The sequence below is a fragment of the Aegilops tauschii genome, chromosome 1 (assembly GCF_002575655.3).
Source record: "Aegilops tauschii subsp. strangulata cultivar AL8/78 chromosome 1, Aet v6.0, whole genome shotgun sequence".
Taxonomy (NCBI): domain Eukaryota; kingdom Viridiplantae; phylum Streptophyta; class Magnoliopsida; order Poales; family Poaceae; genus Aegilops; species Aegilops tauschii.
The window spans coordinates 325,937,633-325,954,734 of record NC_053035.3 but is presented as its reverse complement, the minus strand read 5'-3'; the positions used below and the strand labels follow the sequence as shown (position 1 = coordinate 325,954,734).

The window sequence follows — 17,102 nt, the reverse complement described above, 5'->3', positions numbered from 1 at the left end:
TGCCAAGCACAACATTAAGTTTTTTAGCCATGTTGTGGACCACCTCCCCTTCATAGGGTCTTGGGCCCACACCTTCCTCTGACGTACCATCAAATTCAGATATCATCTTTCGGTATGGGTGAGTTTTCTGTAAGAACCTACGATGATGCAAATACATGGTTTTGTGCGAGTTGGGAAGTCTTCTGCTAGCTGTCCTATCCATGCATGTGACACACCCTACATCTCCCTTTGTTTTCTGCATGGATGTGTTGCCTAATGCCGACATATCTTGAATGGTGTGCACCAGCATCGCATGTAGATCGAAAATCTCCTTTCTGTAAGCATCATAACATTTTACAGTAGGCGCATCTATCCACACTGTCAGCAGTTCTTCTACCAGTAGCTGAAAGTAAATGTCGATGTCATTTCCAGGTTGCTTCGGGCCTTGGATAATCATTGACATCATAATGTATTTTTTCTTCATACACAACCAAGGAGCTAGGTTATATATGCACAGAAGCACCGGCCATGTGTTGTGATTGGTGCTCATATCACCAAAAGGATTCATACCATCAGTACACTCCCCGAGCCTTATACTTCTAGGATCCTTGGCAAATTTTTCAAACTTGTTGTCGATAAATTCCCACTGAGCCCGATATTTCGGGTGCCTCATAAACTTATCCACAATTCGCTCATCATGATGCCACCGCAACCTATTTGCCTATCTAGGGTTTGCAAACAAATTCCTCAACCTTGGAATTAAAGGCAAGTACCAAACAACCTTGAACGAGATTCCTGTCTTGATCTCGTCGTCCAATTTGTACTTGTCCTTTGCTCTCCTGCGCTTGTATCGTGCATGCTTTCATGTGGGACATGCACACAAATCTTTGTACTCACCACGGTACAATATACAATCATTCACACAAGCGTGTATCTTCTGTACTTCAAGTTCCAATGGGCAAACAATTTTCTTCGCTTCATTCGTGCTTCTAGGGAGCACATTATCTTCCGGAAGAATTTCTTTGAAAAGACCTAACATCTCTGTGAAGCCCTTGTTTGATACACCGTTTACTGCTTTAAATGTGAGAAGCGCCAGGGTGGCACTCAACTTGGAATATTTCTTTTTGCAACCTGGATACAATTATTTCTTGGATTCCACATCAATGGTTGGCAGATCCTTGTACCCAATCATATCCTTTTTTGGGCCCTCAAAATCTGCAATCATAGCAGCAAAATCTGGCATATCAAGATCGTCGTCATCTGTGTCGACGTCTTGGTTTGCTAGTGGGCGTTTCGGCTTTCCGGTGTTCCATTGGTAGCTTGACGCCTCTGCCCCGATGTTAGATTCAACATCCATGTGACACTGATTGGGGTTTGGCATCTCGCTGCCCTGGGTATCTTCATCCATGACCTCCTCTTCACTCTGTCTGGTCCGATGTGTATATCCATCCAGGAATCCCCTAGAGACTAAGTGCAACTGGAAATATGCAACTTCTTGTGACTCTGTATTGGCACAATCAGTACATGGACACGGGATGTAATCCGCATCACCAATTCTCCTCTTTGTACTTTCAGCCAAATTCATGAACTCTGTCACGCCACTGATAAAATCTGCGGTTTTCTGATTCTTCATCCATCGAGATCGTTCCAACTGCATCACACGAATGGTAATTAAAAACAAAACAATAACATTAATACACGGATTAACTGCTGCCCAAAGATGCGTGCAAAAATCACAAGGTTTTATTTTCATAATTACCGAGAGGCGGTTGAGAAAATGAACCACCCAAATTTTTGTGTAGTTCAACTGAAATGGAGCATCCCTGGTGTGCAGACTGATTAAGTGCTAGATGAATATACGCGTCAACCAACTTGTCTGGAATCTTTAGACTCCATGCCATATAGTTTGCTACCATACCTGCCGATAACCAAAAGGCACAACAAAGACTGGACTGTGTTTTTCTGGGCTATGCGCCAAGCAATATTTTTAGCGGTCACTCTCCTAATACTTGGAGTTTGACAACTGGTTGACGCCGGTTGATACTTGAATGAATATAGGAACTTCTTGTCAACATCGATGCTTGTCTAAGTGAACTTTGGAGTACATAGCAGCAACATAAGTATCTGTCCATCTGATCTTTTTGTGCAGTTCTACTGAAATCACCCAATGCAATGATTTGCCTGCGAGTTCAGGCTCCAAGTTACTCCTTTATAAAATTGGCAAACAGTAGCACAATACCAAATTACCAATACATGACAAGCACAATAATCAGGATAAAGACCAGTACCAACCTATGTGAGGTAGCATATCAATTACTATTTCCTTTGACTAGAAGCCGAGATAAGCGAAGCGACTGGCAACAAAGGAAGAAAGCAGGCCTAGATTAGCGACTGACAGGAAAGGACGGAAGCTGTCGAGGCAATGAAGCACCCAAAGTTTTTGTGCAGTTCCACCAAAATCGAGCATCCCTGTTGGTACATATATTGAGAGAGTGAGATTACTGTAATAGTGGGACTAGTTGATGAAACATACACTAACAAATAGAAGCACCCTCATTATCTTAATGGGTAAAGTTAGCAACATAGTAGTCTTGCTTAAAGAGAGGTATTAGTTTATTTAATTAGTGCCAATTAGCTCAACACTCAAAGCATTGCCATGTATCATAGGTTGCAAAACTTTAACGTGCAAAGATAAAGGGGTTTCTCATGACAGTAGCACGATACAAATAGAGATGACAATAAACTAATATGGATGAAGGCCTTAGGCTCGTATCAACCTGAGGAAAAAAGCTTATTCATGTAGTCCCATAAGAGATGATAAAGCACTCACTGGAATCACTCAATAGTGTATATTTTTGTGCACTTCAAATGTATGGTTGAAATCACTCTTGTTTACCAGTGCTGAGATTATATCGAAAGATTATCAAGAACTTCCAGCAGAGTTAAAGCACTGGCTGGGATACAGTTCATTGTATTGTCTTGTGTAGTTCCACTAAAATGTATGATTGGCACAACATGATCCCTGTTTGCACAAGTAGGAACAAGGTGAAACCTTCATTAGCTTAGTGAGAAAGGATAAAAAGACATTAGCATATTACTCTAACAGTAGCATCAAATTCATGATGGACAATACGCACAACATTGCCTCATTGAACCAATGGCAATAAATTGACATGCAAAACAATAGCACTATTATGTCATGACACTAATAATATTCCCTCCCTGCTCCACCACATGATTCACCTCCATAGACAAACATACACACGTACATGATTCAGCATAGGGTGCTACTAAAGATTTGTTTAACTCCGACAGGAAAATTAGGCAACAATGTAAGGTAGTCGTTGCCAGAGCCCTTGAATGGCCTCGACTGAGGCCTCTGGCTTCAGCAAGATCGCCTTGGCACTGTTTATTCTTCTTCTTCTTCCTCTTCATGCTCTGTTTCTCATTCTCCTCGCCAGTTGGTGAAACCAAGTACATGATTGGCCTTCTATTTCTGAATTGGTTTTGTCAGTGAGGGAGTACAAGTGTACTAGTAAAAAATAGCATTATTTTCTCATGGCAGTCGCAAAATAGAGATGAACACATGCATTAAATATCATTCTTACCTAAAGGAAGGTTATGGTGCCAATATGGATGATGAGGATTGGAACACAAATCTCCCTTTGTGCAGTTCCACCGAAATGAACCAACTGTTCCATTCTGACATTCCAGTTAAACAGCACAAAGGTCACTTCTTTTAAGAAGAGTTTTGTGCAGTGCACCAAAAGGTCACAACAGCAACCAGGTGAAATGGATATCCCTGTTTGCACAAAAAGCTACAGAGGAAACAGTCAGAGTCTCAAACAATTACAGGCAAAAACATTTGGCTAAACTTGTCATGGCTTATAGCAGTGGCATGGCTTCATTTTTACCAGGGGCATTAGATTAAGAACAGCTAAATATTTGGTATAAGGGCATGGGACAGTGGGTGCACCAGCAGTCCAGCACCATGTACCTAAACAGGGGCATAAAGTGGTGATTCATAGTTTGTTGCCCCGAGAAACAAACATCTAGGAAACATATCTGGGTTGGTCCCATTTTTGTTCACTCTAGCCACCTACACCTATGTGTGGATAGCAAAACTAGTCCTGGTCATACCACTGTGTACATCGTTACCCCTATATTTCCCTTTTCGACCAAGAGACCGGTTGGATGACCAGTCTGTACTACTTTCACCCCCTTTCCTTCCTGTTTGTACCAAGTCCGATGTACATACTAAATTCCCCCACCCCCACTTTATTTCTTGTTTGAACCAAGTACAAGATTCGACTCCATGAAGTAGCTTTACCTCTAACAATAGAAGAAAAAAATAGGTGACGTTGGACCATCCGATCGAGAGGGGCTGAGAGGTAGAAACTGATGCACATGCAGCGACGTAGCGAGCTGGGGAAGTAGAGCTAAGGCGGTTTCGAAGGAAGATATACCTGAAGGTCGTCGAGATGTGGATAGGTGGGCGGCGGGAGGCCGGATCCGCCCACACTAGGGCAACGACGAAGGGATCGGAGGACCTCCCGCGTCGGCGCTCGGCCAGAGATAACTGTGCGGCCGGCAGTGGGTCTCCTCCCTCGCTGTCGACGACGGCCTAAACGCTGCTCCTCCTCCCCTTCACTGGCAGAGGGGGATACGTCCGGATCTGTAACCAGCGGTGAGGATAGAAAGACAATGTTTTTTGAAGGGAGAAAGACAGTGTTACCACCCTTATCTTGTTTAGATCTGGAGAGGATGAGAGTGTGTGAATAGAGCAACCCTAGCAAGCAAGCGCGGAGGCTCCGGCCTATATATACGTATTGGGGAAGTTTTCCTTTTTCACTCCATCAAAACAATCGTTTAAAATTGTGTACTATGTGCCAAGTCGCCGTTTTTTTAGTTGTTGATTGTTTTTTGAGATAGCTACCCGCTTGTTCCAAGTGGTGTTACGGTGTGCCAGGTCGCACTTTGTATCGTTCAAGTCTGGTACAAGTCCCTCCATTAAATGAACAACCACCCCCTAATAAAAATTGTGAACAAGCCCACGGCTAAAATTATCGGAAACGTGGGTTGCCCCAACATGCATTATTATTTATATTTTCTACTCCCTCCGTTCCTAAATATAAGTCTTTTTTATTAGCCACACCTAAGACAAGAATTTTTTTATTAGCAGTGAACCCCACATGTCATAGACACAAAAGGTGTGGCAAGATTCCCTTAGGCAAGCCAAAGTGTGTCTAACAATTTGAGCAACTCAAGTTAGGTAAGTGTGGCAAGTGTGGGAAAAATAATGTGGCAACATAAGACAAACATAGTCACAATCCAAACAGCCCCGTAATTTTTTGTGGCATGCATGAAAATTTGGTTAGTTAAGTTTATAGTCAAAATTTGGCAAGGTGCATCAAATCAACACATGCAAGTATCAAAAGGGAAGTCACGGCATGCATGCATGCGTTGTACTCCCTCCGTTAGTCTTTTTAGAGATTGCAACAAGTGACTACATACGAAGCAAAATATGTCTACATACATCCGTATGTTGTAGTCCATTTGAAATGTGTAAAAAGACTTATATCGACTGCAGTGCTTTGATGTGTTGCGTCAACTCGTACAAGACCGAGAAGTTTGATTACTACAACGCCCTCTCCCTCGCGGACTGAGCTCCGGTGCCTTAACTGCACCTGCCTTTGGCTGCATGACAGGTGGGCCAACCACCTATTGGGCCCACCTGTCATAGACGCAAAGGCAGGAGCAGTAAGTCAATGAAGCTGCGTCCCTCCCTTGCGCATGAGCGTGGTGGCTGGCAGGACTAGTAGGAGCTTTCGCTACACGCTATCCCTCCCGCACGAGGTGGGCGGACATGCAGAAGTGGATTCGATACTGTAGAAGTAGGAGTAACATCATTTTTCGTCTTCTTGAAGAGGCGAAGAGCCAAGCGCAACCCGAACGTGGCAGTTGCGAACGCTCGCGTGGTGCGGTGCCTTGGAGCACGCATATAGCCAGGCTCTTGCATGAGACAAAATTGCTATTTGAGCCCACTATTGTAGTACTAGTACTTGCTAGTATAGCCCTGTAAACCAGAAAGGAGTAGTTTCCTTTCTAGAGATTTCAACAAGTGACTAGACTACACCGCGTGCAGTACTCCCTCCCTTCTGGTTTATAGGGCTCAAATCTCAAATCTCATCAACCAAGGCATTTTGCGATTGGAGGAATGTATCTTGTACTTTACAAAACTACCCTAATTAAACTCATGCATTAATTACGTAGTTCTCTCGTTTCCTCTCCGCCTTGGTCGCGGTGCACAATATTGAGCACTCCTATATGACTAGCCGCTCTATCTACATGCGGGACATCAAAGCATCTGGGCCTGCGTGCCATCCACCAAATCACAGCGAGGTGCTATAGTCGAAACTCACCGGTCACCCCGGTGTGGCCGTCATGACCCGTCATATCACAAAACCCACACCTTTACCAGCAGTGGTAAAGTGGCCTCAAAGTTGGACTGGACGAAGCAACCATCATTTCACTGGAACGCTCGTTGAAGCCCTTTCTCCCCTTTCTTGAAGAAAACCTCACTCCAGGCTACTCACTTCTGCCATTTTTCTTCTGTACCGACGAAGGAAAGGTGGGCGAATCAGTGATGCTGCTATATTTTTATTCCAAGAATCTTCTTTTTGCGAAGCACCGACCGATTCTCACAGCCTATTCTTTTCCTGTTTTCATTGCGATTGTGGTTTCCTTTCGATTGCTTTTTGTTTGTCAGTTCATTGATGGATCCTGGAGCACTAGGCAAAGAGTTGCCGGCGGACAACCCACTGGAGATAGCGATCTCCAGGAAGCGAGCATCGACCAACGAGTTGACCATGTTGGCGGGCCAACCCATGGAGACGAAGAACTCCAAGAAACAAGCACTGGCCAAAGAGTTGACGACGTTGGCGGACGAACTCCTCAAAGAAAGTTGGAAGAACAGCAAGGGCCCCACCGTGCCTACCCCAGAAACTCTGATGGCTACCTATGCGAGGCTCAAGGACGAGTTTGAGGAGATAGTCGCTGTTGAGAAGAAGTATTCCCCTGGCAAGGTGATGGCCCCCATCGAGGACGAGGAGATGGCCCCCGGAGGGATGGGATCCCCGGTGAGCTGCACAAGGTAAAAAATAATGGCTTATTACCATAGTAGTGGTTTTTGATTATTTGCAATGTGCTTGCTAATATGTTAGGGTTGTGCAGGTGCCGGTGGACGTCCTTGATGATTCTGATGTCGCGGCCTGTCCTATGGACAACGCCCCAGAGATCGTTTTCAGTGTCGCGGTCCGTCCTGTTGGCATCGCCCCGGAGATCGATTCCGATGCCGCTGTCCATCCTGTGGACATCGCCCCAGAGATCGATTCCGATGTCGCGGTCAGTCCTGTGGACATCGCCCCAGAGATCGATTCCCATGCCGCTGTCCGTGCTGTGGTCATTGCCCGAGAGATCGATGATAAGAAATAGTTGGTCACGCTAATCCTTCAGAGTAGTTTGCATTGCCCTGTGTTTAATTACCAGAACGATGCGTGTTATCAAACCATCTTATGGCTAGTGCACTGTCTTGTGTGGGCGGTACTTGCTACTTTTGTTTGATAGTGAATCATGCGAACCCTCTCCGAGTTATGGAAACAGATGTATCCTCACCAGCTTTTGATGTAATATATGGCATGCTTAGATGTAAGTTTGAACTGTTTATCATATCAGCAGGGCTTGTTTGATGATTCTTGGTGTTAGTAGGCTAGCTACTGTGCGAGCTATAGTACTTGCAAAACACTCACCGAAGAGAAATGTTGGGGCTGATGAGCTCGTGGTACGCTTATACTTATCCATCGTCGATCGGCCAATAGCCCAAGCTCCTAAAATTGTAGGCTTAGTCGACACGGATACATTCAGGCCTCATTTGGTTCATAGGGTAGGAAAATCGTAGCAAAAGTACAGATACGTACAATAGAAAATCATAGCAGTACAGAGACGTACTCCCTCCGTTCCAAAATAGATGACCTATAGGCGGGCTAGTTTGGCCTAGTGGTTTTTTTAGGATGGCCTAGTGGGTTTCAGTGATATGACGTGGTACAGTGCCATCCAGTCTTCGCGTGTGGTAGCAGTATTGCGGGTATAGTAAGTTTTCTTGAGGAAGCGGAATTCAACGAAGTCATGATGGTTCCTTCGTCCGACCAACTTACAGTGGGAAAGGTTGGGCCTGCGATACGACCGGGGTAGACCAGGATAAAAAATTTAAAAAAATATAGTATCACTACTGATTTATATTTATTTTTTATTTCTGATGAATGCTAGCGTTTCAACTCTTACGACGAAGAGTGCCAAACACGGCACGTGCTGGATGTCCCACATGTCAGCGAAAGGAGTGGGACATGAACAGCGTGGTAGAGCCCAGCGCAAAAAGAACAGCGTGGTAGAGCGTCTCCACTTCTTCCACTTCTAGGTCGGAGACCACACGTAGTAGTACTAGTGGTATGAACGATACAAAGTGCGACCTGGAGAGAAAGACACGTCTAGTTGGAAGGTCTCGGGGCATACACGTAAACAAATATAGAAGCTAATATGTGCCTCCAACTAATATAGTAGTAGTAGAGTACTTAGGCACGTACTCCATAACATCACCGTGCATTGCACGTACAACATTTAGTGGTACTCCCTCCGTTCCAAATTACTCGTCGTGCTTTTAGGTCAAATTTGAACTAAAACCACGAAGAGTAATTTGGAACGGAGGGAGTACGTAGTAAGAGACAAATGCCGCCCAAGAGTTCCCTTCTCGACCCACTTTTGGGTGTTTGGTAGAGTGTATGGAGGGTGCATGAGTCCACACTAGTTTAGCACAAATACACTAGAAGCATGCATGAAGAGAGCGTGCATGAAGAGGGATGTTGAGTTGAGCATGCATGAAGAGGGAACAACTATGCTGAGACGAGAACGCAACCAAACACACCCTATATGCCACGCATGTTCATACCATTTGTGCCTTTCTACTTCACTTACTCCGGACTCCCCGATGGCCCACCTCACATTATCACCATATATATTTCTTGGAGTCCGTGTGCAGCGGGTGGGCGATCTCTTCTCCCTCCCCCATCTCTCTCTTCTCACCCGACGCCCGCCGAGCGATTAGATTTCGGCTATCGACGGTTTTTTCAATTGCAGTCCCACATGTTAGTGAAAATGCGAGACAACGCGTTGATGACCCACAAGTATAGGGGATCAATCGTAGTCCTTTCGATAAGTAAGAGTGTCGAACCCAACGAGAAGCAGAAGGAAATGATAAGCGGTTTTCAGCAAGGTATTCTCTGCAAGCACTGAAATTATAGGTAACAGATAGTTTTGTGATAAGATAATTTGTAACGAGCAACAAGTAACAAAAGTAAATAAAGTGCAGCAAGGTGGCCCAATCCTTTTTGTAGCAAAGTACAAGCCTGGACAAACTCTTATATAGAGAAAAGCGCTCCCGAGGACACATGGGAATTATCGTCAAGCTAGTTTTCATCACGTTCATATGATTCGCGTTCGGTACTTTGATAATTTGATATGTGGGTGGACCGGTGCTTGGGTGCTGCCCTTACTTGGACAAGCATCCCACTTATGATTAACTCCTATTGCAAGCATCCGCAACTACAAAAGAAGTATTAAGGTAAACCTAACCATAGCATGAAACATATGGATCCAAATCAGCCCCTTACGAAGCAACGCATAACCTAGGGTTTAAGCTTCTATCACTCTAGCAACCCATCATCTACTTATTACTTCCCAATGCCTTACTCTAGGCCCAAATAATGGTCATGTAGTCGACGTTCACATGACACCACTAGAGGAGAGACAACATACATCTCATCAAAATATCGAACGAATACCAAATTCACATGACTACTAATAGCAAGACTTCTCCCATGTTCTCAGGAACAAACGTAACTACTCACAAAGCATATTCATGTTCATAATCAGAGGAGTATTAATATGCATATAGGATCTGAACATATGATCTTCCACCAGATAAACCAACTAGCATCAACTACAAGGAGTAATCAACACTACTAGCAACCTATAGGTACCAATCCCAGACTTAGAGACAAGAATTGGATACAAGAGATGAACTAGGGTTTGAGAGGAGATGGTGCTGGTGAAGATGTTGATGGAGATTGGCCCCCTCCCGATGAGAGGAGCGTTGGTGATGACGATGGCGATGATTTCCCCCTCCCGGAGGGAAGTGTCCCCGGCAGACCAGCTCCGCTAGAGCCCTAGATTGGTTCCGCCAAGGTTCCGCCTCATGGCGGCGGAGTCTCGTCCCGAAAGCTTGCTTATGATTTTTTCTCGGACGAAAGACTTCATATAGCAGAAGATGGGCACCGGAGGGCCACCAGGGGGCCCATGAGGCAGGGGGGCGCGCCCAAGGGGTAGGCCGCCCCCCCCCCCACCCTCGTGCCCAGGGTGTGGGTCCCCTCTGGTATTTCTTCCGCTCAATATTTTTTATTATTTCCAAAAATAACTTCCGTGGAGTTTCAGGACTTTTGGAGCTGTGCATAATAGGTCTCTAATATTTGCTCCTTTTCCAGCCCAGAATTCCGGCTGCGGGCATTCTCCCTCTTTATGTAAACCTTGTAAAATAAGAGAGAATAGGCATAAGTATTGTGACATAATGTGTAATAACAGCCCATAATGCAATAAATATCAATATAAAAGCATGATGCAAAATGGACGTATCAACTCCCCCAAGCTTAGACCTCGCTTGTCCTCAAGCGGAAGCCGATAACGAAAAATATGTCCACATGTTTAGAGATAGAGGTGTCGATAAAATAAAATACGGACATGAGGGCATCATGATCATTCTTATAACAGCAACATATATATATATTGTCATATGATTTCTTATGCTCAAGTAATAATCTATTCACAATGTCAAGTATGAATCAGAAACTTCATTGAGTACTAAAACTATAATCTCAGTCATTGAGGCAATTGCAATTTATCATAACATCAGAAAGAGTCTATGTAAGAGCTTTTCAGCAAGTTCACATACTCAACTATCATTTAGTCTTTCACAATTGCTAACACTCACGCAATACTTATGGTTACGGAGTTTTAATCGGACACAGAGAAAGATAGGGGCTTATAGTTTCGCCTCCCAACCTTTTACCTCAAGGGTAATGTCAACAATAATAGTTCATGCTAACTTACATCCAATTGGATATATATATCAGGATCTTCCAACACAATGTGCTTGCCAAAGGATAAAATGTAAAAAGGAAAGGTGAAGATCACCATGACTCTTGCCTAAGGTAGAAGATAAAAGTAAAAGATAGGCCCTTCGTAGAGGGAAGCAGAGGTTGTCATGCGCTTTCATGGTTGGATGCACAAAATCTTAATGCGAAAGAACGTCACTTTATATTGCCACTTGTGATATGGACCTTTATTATGCAGTCCATCGCTTTTATTTCTTCCACATCACAAGATCGTATAAAGCTTATTTTCTCCCACACTAATAAGTCATACATATTTAGAGAGCAATTTTTATTGCTTCCACCGATGACAACTTACTTGAAGGATCTTACTCAATCCATAGGTAGATATGGTGGACTCTTATGGCAAAACTGGGTTTAAGGGTATTTGGAAGCACAAGTAGTATCTCTACTTGGTGCAAAGAATTTGGCTAGCATGAGGGAGAAAGGCAAACACAACATGTTGGATGATCCATGACAATATACTTTATTTCAGATGCAAGGAAACATAACCTATTACGTTGTTTTCCTTGTCCAACGTCAACTCTTTAGCATGTCATATTTTAATGAGTGCTCACAATCATAAAATATGTCCAAGATAGTATATTTGTATGTGAAACCTCTCTTTCTTTATTACTTCCTATTAATTGCAACGATGACCAAAGCTATGTTTGTCAACTCTCAACAACTTTTAATCATCATACTCTTTCTATGCGAAGTCATTACTCTCCATAAGATCAATATGATATCTTTATTTCTTTTTATTCTTTTTTTTCTCTTTTATTCCCCCAAGAATAGCAAGATAATCAAGCCCTTGACTCAACACTAATCTTTATTATATAGCTCACGGACTCGATTACATAAAGGGATCATAAAGCAAAACTCAAAACTAAATCATACCAAAAACTTTATTCTACTAGATCAAGATATTACTAAAAGGATCGAACTAAGAAAAACGATAAAGATAGGAGTATAATTGTGACAGCCTGATTTTTGGCCCTTTCTTTTTCTTTTATTTTTCTGAGGTTTTTGCTTGAGTTTTCTTTTTCCGTGGCTTTGTGGTCTAGAAAGTGAAGAAGATGGACTCTTCTTTGCTTCCAGAGTGGCTTGTCATACCCAAATCCTTCCCTAGACCCTGTCATTTTCATCCTAGCCCAAATCCCAATATTCTTTTTATTGGGAATATTCCTTTTCTATTAAAGGAATAACTCAAATTGCCCTAGGTTGTGAAGCAACCTTTATTTCCATCACTCCTAAAATTCCCAAATAATTCTCATAAATTGTTTGGGTCATATCTTTCTCAAATATGGAAAAATATTTCATTTGTCATGTTTATCATCATGCTCAAATAATTCATTTCCTATTCTACCCTAAATGGCACATTGTGAAGCAAGTGCTATTTTCATTTTCCCAATTGACCTCAAACTCCTTGGACACCGTTTCCTGTCCATATCATTGCCACATGCCAAAATGCAACCTCATTTGCCTAGTAATTATTTAATTATGATTTTCCAAAGTTTCTATCCAAAAAGAAGCTTTGTGAAGGAGGTGCAAGCTAGGCATATCCGAATGAGTTGCCATTTTTCATGGTCCCTCATATCATCCTATCATAGCCCTCCACCAAAGTAGAGCTCCTGTCATGCCTCCATGTGAGCTCATCTTCTATTCTTTGATTCTGTCCAAAATTTCAGTTTGTGAAGCAAGTATATTTTATCTCGCTCCATTATGGCTGACAATTTCTCTAGGTCTTCTATTATCCATATAACCTGCCTCCACCCATTTTGGGCATATTTCATCAAGCCATTATTCCCCTAGAATTTTTGCCAGTTTCTGTCCAGAGGAGATGTTTGTGAAGCAAGTACCAGTTTGGCTTGGCCAGTTGGTATGAGACTTTTTGAGCATCTTCATAGGACCATATGGCTCTGCCTTGCCCAATTTGAGCTCAAGTTGATGCTTCATCAGAGTGCATCATCCTAATCTAGTTTCTGGACCAGTTTATGTGGTTGTTAAGCAACTACATTAAATCTTGATCCTAATCCGCTCCAAGTTACCAGGGTGAAAGTCCTTCTTACCCTAAACGTACCAGACAACTCCATTGCTTCCAAACTCCTTCCTGTTGATCAGCAGTGTTGATCCAAGTTTACTGCAGTAAACTTCAGAGGTTAATTACCATTCAACCGAAGCTCTTTTAACCAAACTACCACCGCATTTGCAACCTACCATGGATGAACCTACCACTAGACAACATTTGCTAGACATTTGTCTCCTCCTCATGCCAGTGCACGCGGTGATCACGACAATGGCGGGCCTGTGCACGCGCTCTGTGTGCAGTGGCTGCGTCCAGTGGCTGTTTGTGCTGGACCCCCTCCTCCTCTCGTCGCCTTCGCGCGCATGAGCGTGTCCAGCAGCTGGCCCGTGTCGTCGCCGTTCCCCTGGACCCCTCTCCCCCTTCGTCCGTTTCCTCACCGACGCTCGCCGCCGAACGCCCACGGCAGCACAGTGCCCCGACATGTTTTAATGGTGCTCGGCTTCTTCCTCTGCTCTCCGCGTCGTCTACTCCTCCGTGAGCTCTGAATCACTTCCCCATCGCCTTCCCCGAGCTCATGCACGCGCACACGCGTCCGCGGCGCCGGCCACGCGTCCGCGGCGACGACAGCGCGGCACCTCGCCCCGCGGCTATATAAGCCCACCCCGAGCACCTCCGAGCTCACCACCAGCCTCACAACTCTCCTCCGGTCCCGCCCAGCCTCTCAAACGAGCTCGAGGAGCTCTCTATGTCCACCATCGCCGCCATGGCCGCCGTCTCTGTCCGCTTCGATTCCGGCGAACCAAGCCCGTTCCCTCCGTTCCACCATCACCATCGGCTCCTCCGTGCCCCGTAGAGCCTCCCCAACCCATTCGTTCGTCGCCGGAGTGCATGTGGCCGCGGCTCCCAAGGTGGGCCGCCGCCTCTGCCCTCGGCCGCTGCAACCCCTCGCCGCCATCCCGCTTCTCCCCGGCGCTCGTTTCCTCTCTAGATGGATGCGGTGGGCCGCTCCGCGCTCGCCGGTGGCCTTCCCTTGGCCGGAGATGGCCGGAGCCACCGTGCCTGGCGACAGCAGCGCCCCTGCCCTGCGTTCTGTCGAGGAGAGGAGGAGCAGACGCAGGGGGAAGAAGAAGGAGGCATGGGAGGAGAGAGAAGATGTGGCGGGCCCCACTCGTCATCGACCCAGAGCCCGGCCCCGCCACGCTCACCTGGATAAGTGACGGGCCCCACCCGTGGGACCCGCACGTCAGCTGCTCAAGCCCCTGCCCCGCCTCTGCCACGTGTTTAAGTGGAGGCGTAAAACACTCCAGTACGTTTTCGCGTAAAGAAAGCGTACTTTCCACTGAGTACGTTTTATTTTAGAGGAAGCGTATTTCCTCTCTGTTTCAGCCCAGAATGCGTTTTCTTAATCAGAAAGCGTCTTTCTAACTTTGCGCCTCTGTCTTATCCACTCAGGGACTTGTTTGTGATGATATTTTTGCAGAAAAGTCCCTGAACTTCAACCCTTCATATCTTTTTAACCACAACTCCAAATGAGGTGATTCCAAAGCCCACGTCTTCGTTTCGTCGAACCCGTTCTATTGGTTTCATTTTAACTATGGTTTGACACTATGAAAATGACCATTTTGCCCTTACGCTTAAAACAGCCCCTCCGGGAGAGAACTATTTCCGGCAAATCTTTTCGGGGCTTCACCGCACTCCTTCTCGGTGCCTTCTTCACCCCCAGGCAAGCCACAATACCCACTTGCATGATAGTCATGCAGTAGCCATGGTTTTCAACTTGAATATTTATTAAATGTTTGCTTGTTTAAAATATGGTTATCGTTGTTGGTTCTGGGTTAGTGCTTACTTTCTTGCTACGTTGTTATGCACCTGGTTATCATGCCCTGCTAGTTGCCAGTATTCCTTTCATATGCTTATGCTTGCTAGTAGTACATGTTGATGTCGGTAATGGTCTTCGGTGCATGACTATCGTCTGTTTCGAGTGCCGTTGTTATGCATGTTTCATTGCATCCCGTTGGTTAAATGCTTGCATTGTTGTTATGTTCTTGTATGATATTTATTGTCGATGCTAGTGGTCATGCTATGTTTCTAAGAAGTATGTACTTGTGATGTTCATGTTAGTCAATATGCCATGCTCAGTTGGATATGATTCATTGTTGATATAGTGGATAGTTATGTCGTACTCTCATGCTTATGTTGATATCATGCTCATGCTTTGCAATTGCATCATGTTATTTTATCATGGCTCAGCATATTTGCATTCAAGTTTAACCGGATTAAATTGAACTTGAACAACTGTTGGCTGCGTCATGGTGCCACCATATCGAGCTGACCAGTGCAACCACACTTGCCGGTATGGTAAGGTCCTAACTGGGTCTATTGTCGTGCCTCTCGTCGGTGCCTCCAACTAGGGAAGGTTATGGACGTGCTTACCCTGATCAGGTAGGCGGACATAACCTTGTGTGCCCGTAGATTGGATGATAAGCGCTTTTGTCCCTGTTTGGGACGGGCCACGACGGTGGCTGTTGTGTCTTTGGTAGACACGGGGCCACCCATGACTTAGCCCAAAGGGGAGTTGGTCGGAGTGGCCGAGAGAGTGTCATGGCAATAGATCGGTTTTGTCGGAACGCCGTTGGTCCACCCAAATGGGAGTGCGAGGCCATGGGTTCCGTAGCGTGGGTACAATGTACTAACCTCTGCAGAGTGTATATTAAATCTATCGATAGCTGCGCCCGTGGATAAGGGCCCAGTTCGTGTCGGTTCCACTGTGAGTCAACAGTATTATTAATAACTTGATTAATGACAACCCCGGTTCGATGATGAGATAAGTTGATTGTGATCGCCGGAAAGATCACCATTTGAGACCAAGTGTTGGTCATGGTTGTGATCGCCGGAATGATCACCGTGGTATCGAGGATACCGAGTTGTTGGATATTCGTGATGTTGTGCGAGAATCGTGGGTAAAGATCAAGCTCCTTGTGGTCATTTGATGATTATTACGGTATTGTTTATACCAAGCTTGATTTGATCCTGAGATAATCATGTGATGTCCGAGGTTGGTAAGTGATGCATGTGATGGTTACGTAGTAATCCGAGCAGAATAAATAGTGCATATAGTGTCATCATGTTGCATGCTAGTATCGTCAGATTCATATGTTCAAGCCATGCTCATGTTGTTCTAGATGTATCATGTTCATGTTGCTCATGTCATGTTGTTATGAGGATCTCATGTTAATTCCCGTTTAACCTGTAATTGCCATGCTGTTGTTTGTCTTGAATGCTTCTGGTTACTGTGAGCGTGCAAGTACATTCAATGTACTGACCTGGCGTGTCATGCCAGTTTGCAGGTCATGCCGGATTTGAATGCTTGTTTGTCGTGGATTCTTTGTTTGCGAGCTAGGATAAGCGTTCCAGCCAGAGTCCCCGCGGAGTGGAGTTCACCACCATTGTCGTTGTTCCGCTGCTAGAAGTTTTTCCGCTGCTTCGAGTTGTTCTGCTGCTTGCATAGAGCAACCGAGGATGGCGTAGTGTCGCCGTGCCGATGTTATTCATTGTAATATCGGAGACCTTGTATTCATATTCGTGTAATAATAGTAAGTTGGTTTGTTCTATGCTAAGCAGTGCCGTATTCCAGAAGACTTCTCCTCGATATCTGGGCTGGAATACGGGGCGTTCCGATTTCTCTGAGCCGGGGTGCCACAGTAATGGTGATACGATACCGGGGCACCTCCCCCAAGCTTGGTAGTTGCCAAGGGGAGTGCCCATACCCATATGATTATGTCTCCTTTTTCAGAGGCGAGGAAGATGATGGTGATGATGACAATTGTGCTTTCAACTTC

At 44.9% G+C, this 17,102-nt stretch overlaps 1 long non-coding RNA gene across 3 annotated transcripts; it reads left to right on the top strand.

The window, feature by feature from the left end:
* The first annotated feature begins 11,935 nt into the window (after positions 1-11,935).
* Positions 11,936-16,874, top strand: LOC141021435 (uncharacterized). 3 transcript variants are annotated; one of them, XR_012182755.1, is made up of 4 exons: positions 11,936-14,569; positions 14,716-14,797; positions 14,907-14,986; positions 16,604-16,874. It is a non-coding gene; the product is annotated as an uncharacterized lncRNA (long non-coding RNA). The 3 variants fall into 3 exon arrangements; XR_012182754.1 differs by having other exon boundaries at positions 11,940-14,606; XR_012182753.1 differs by having other exon boundaries at positions 11,970-14,797.
* Positions 16,875-17,102: the final 228 nt, after the last annotated feature.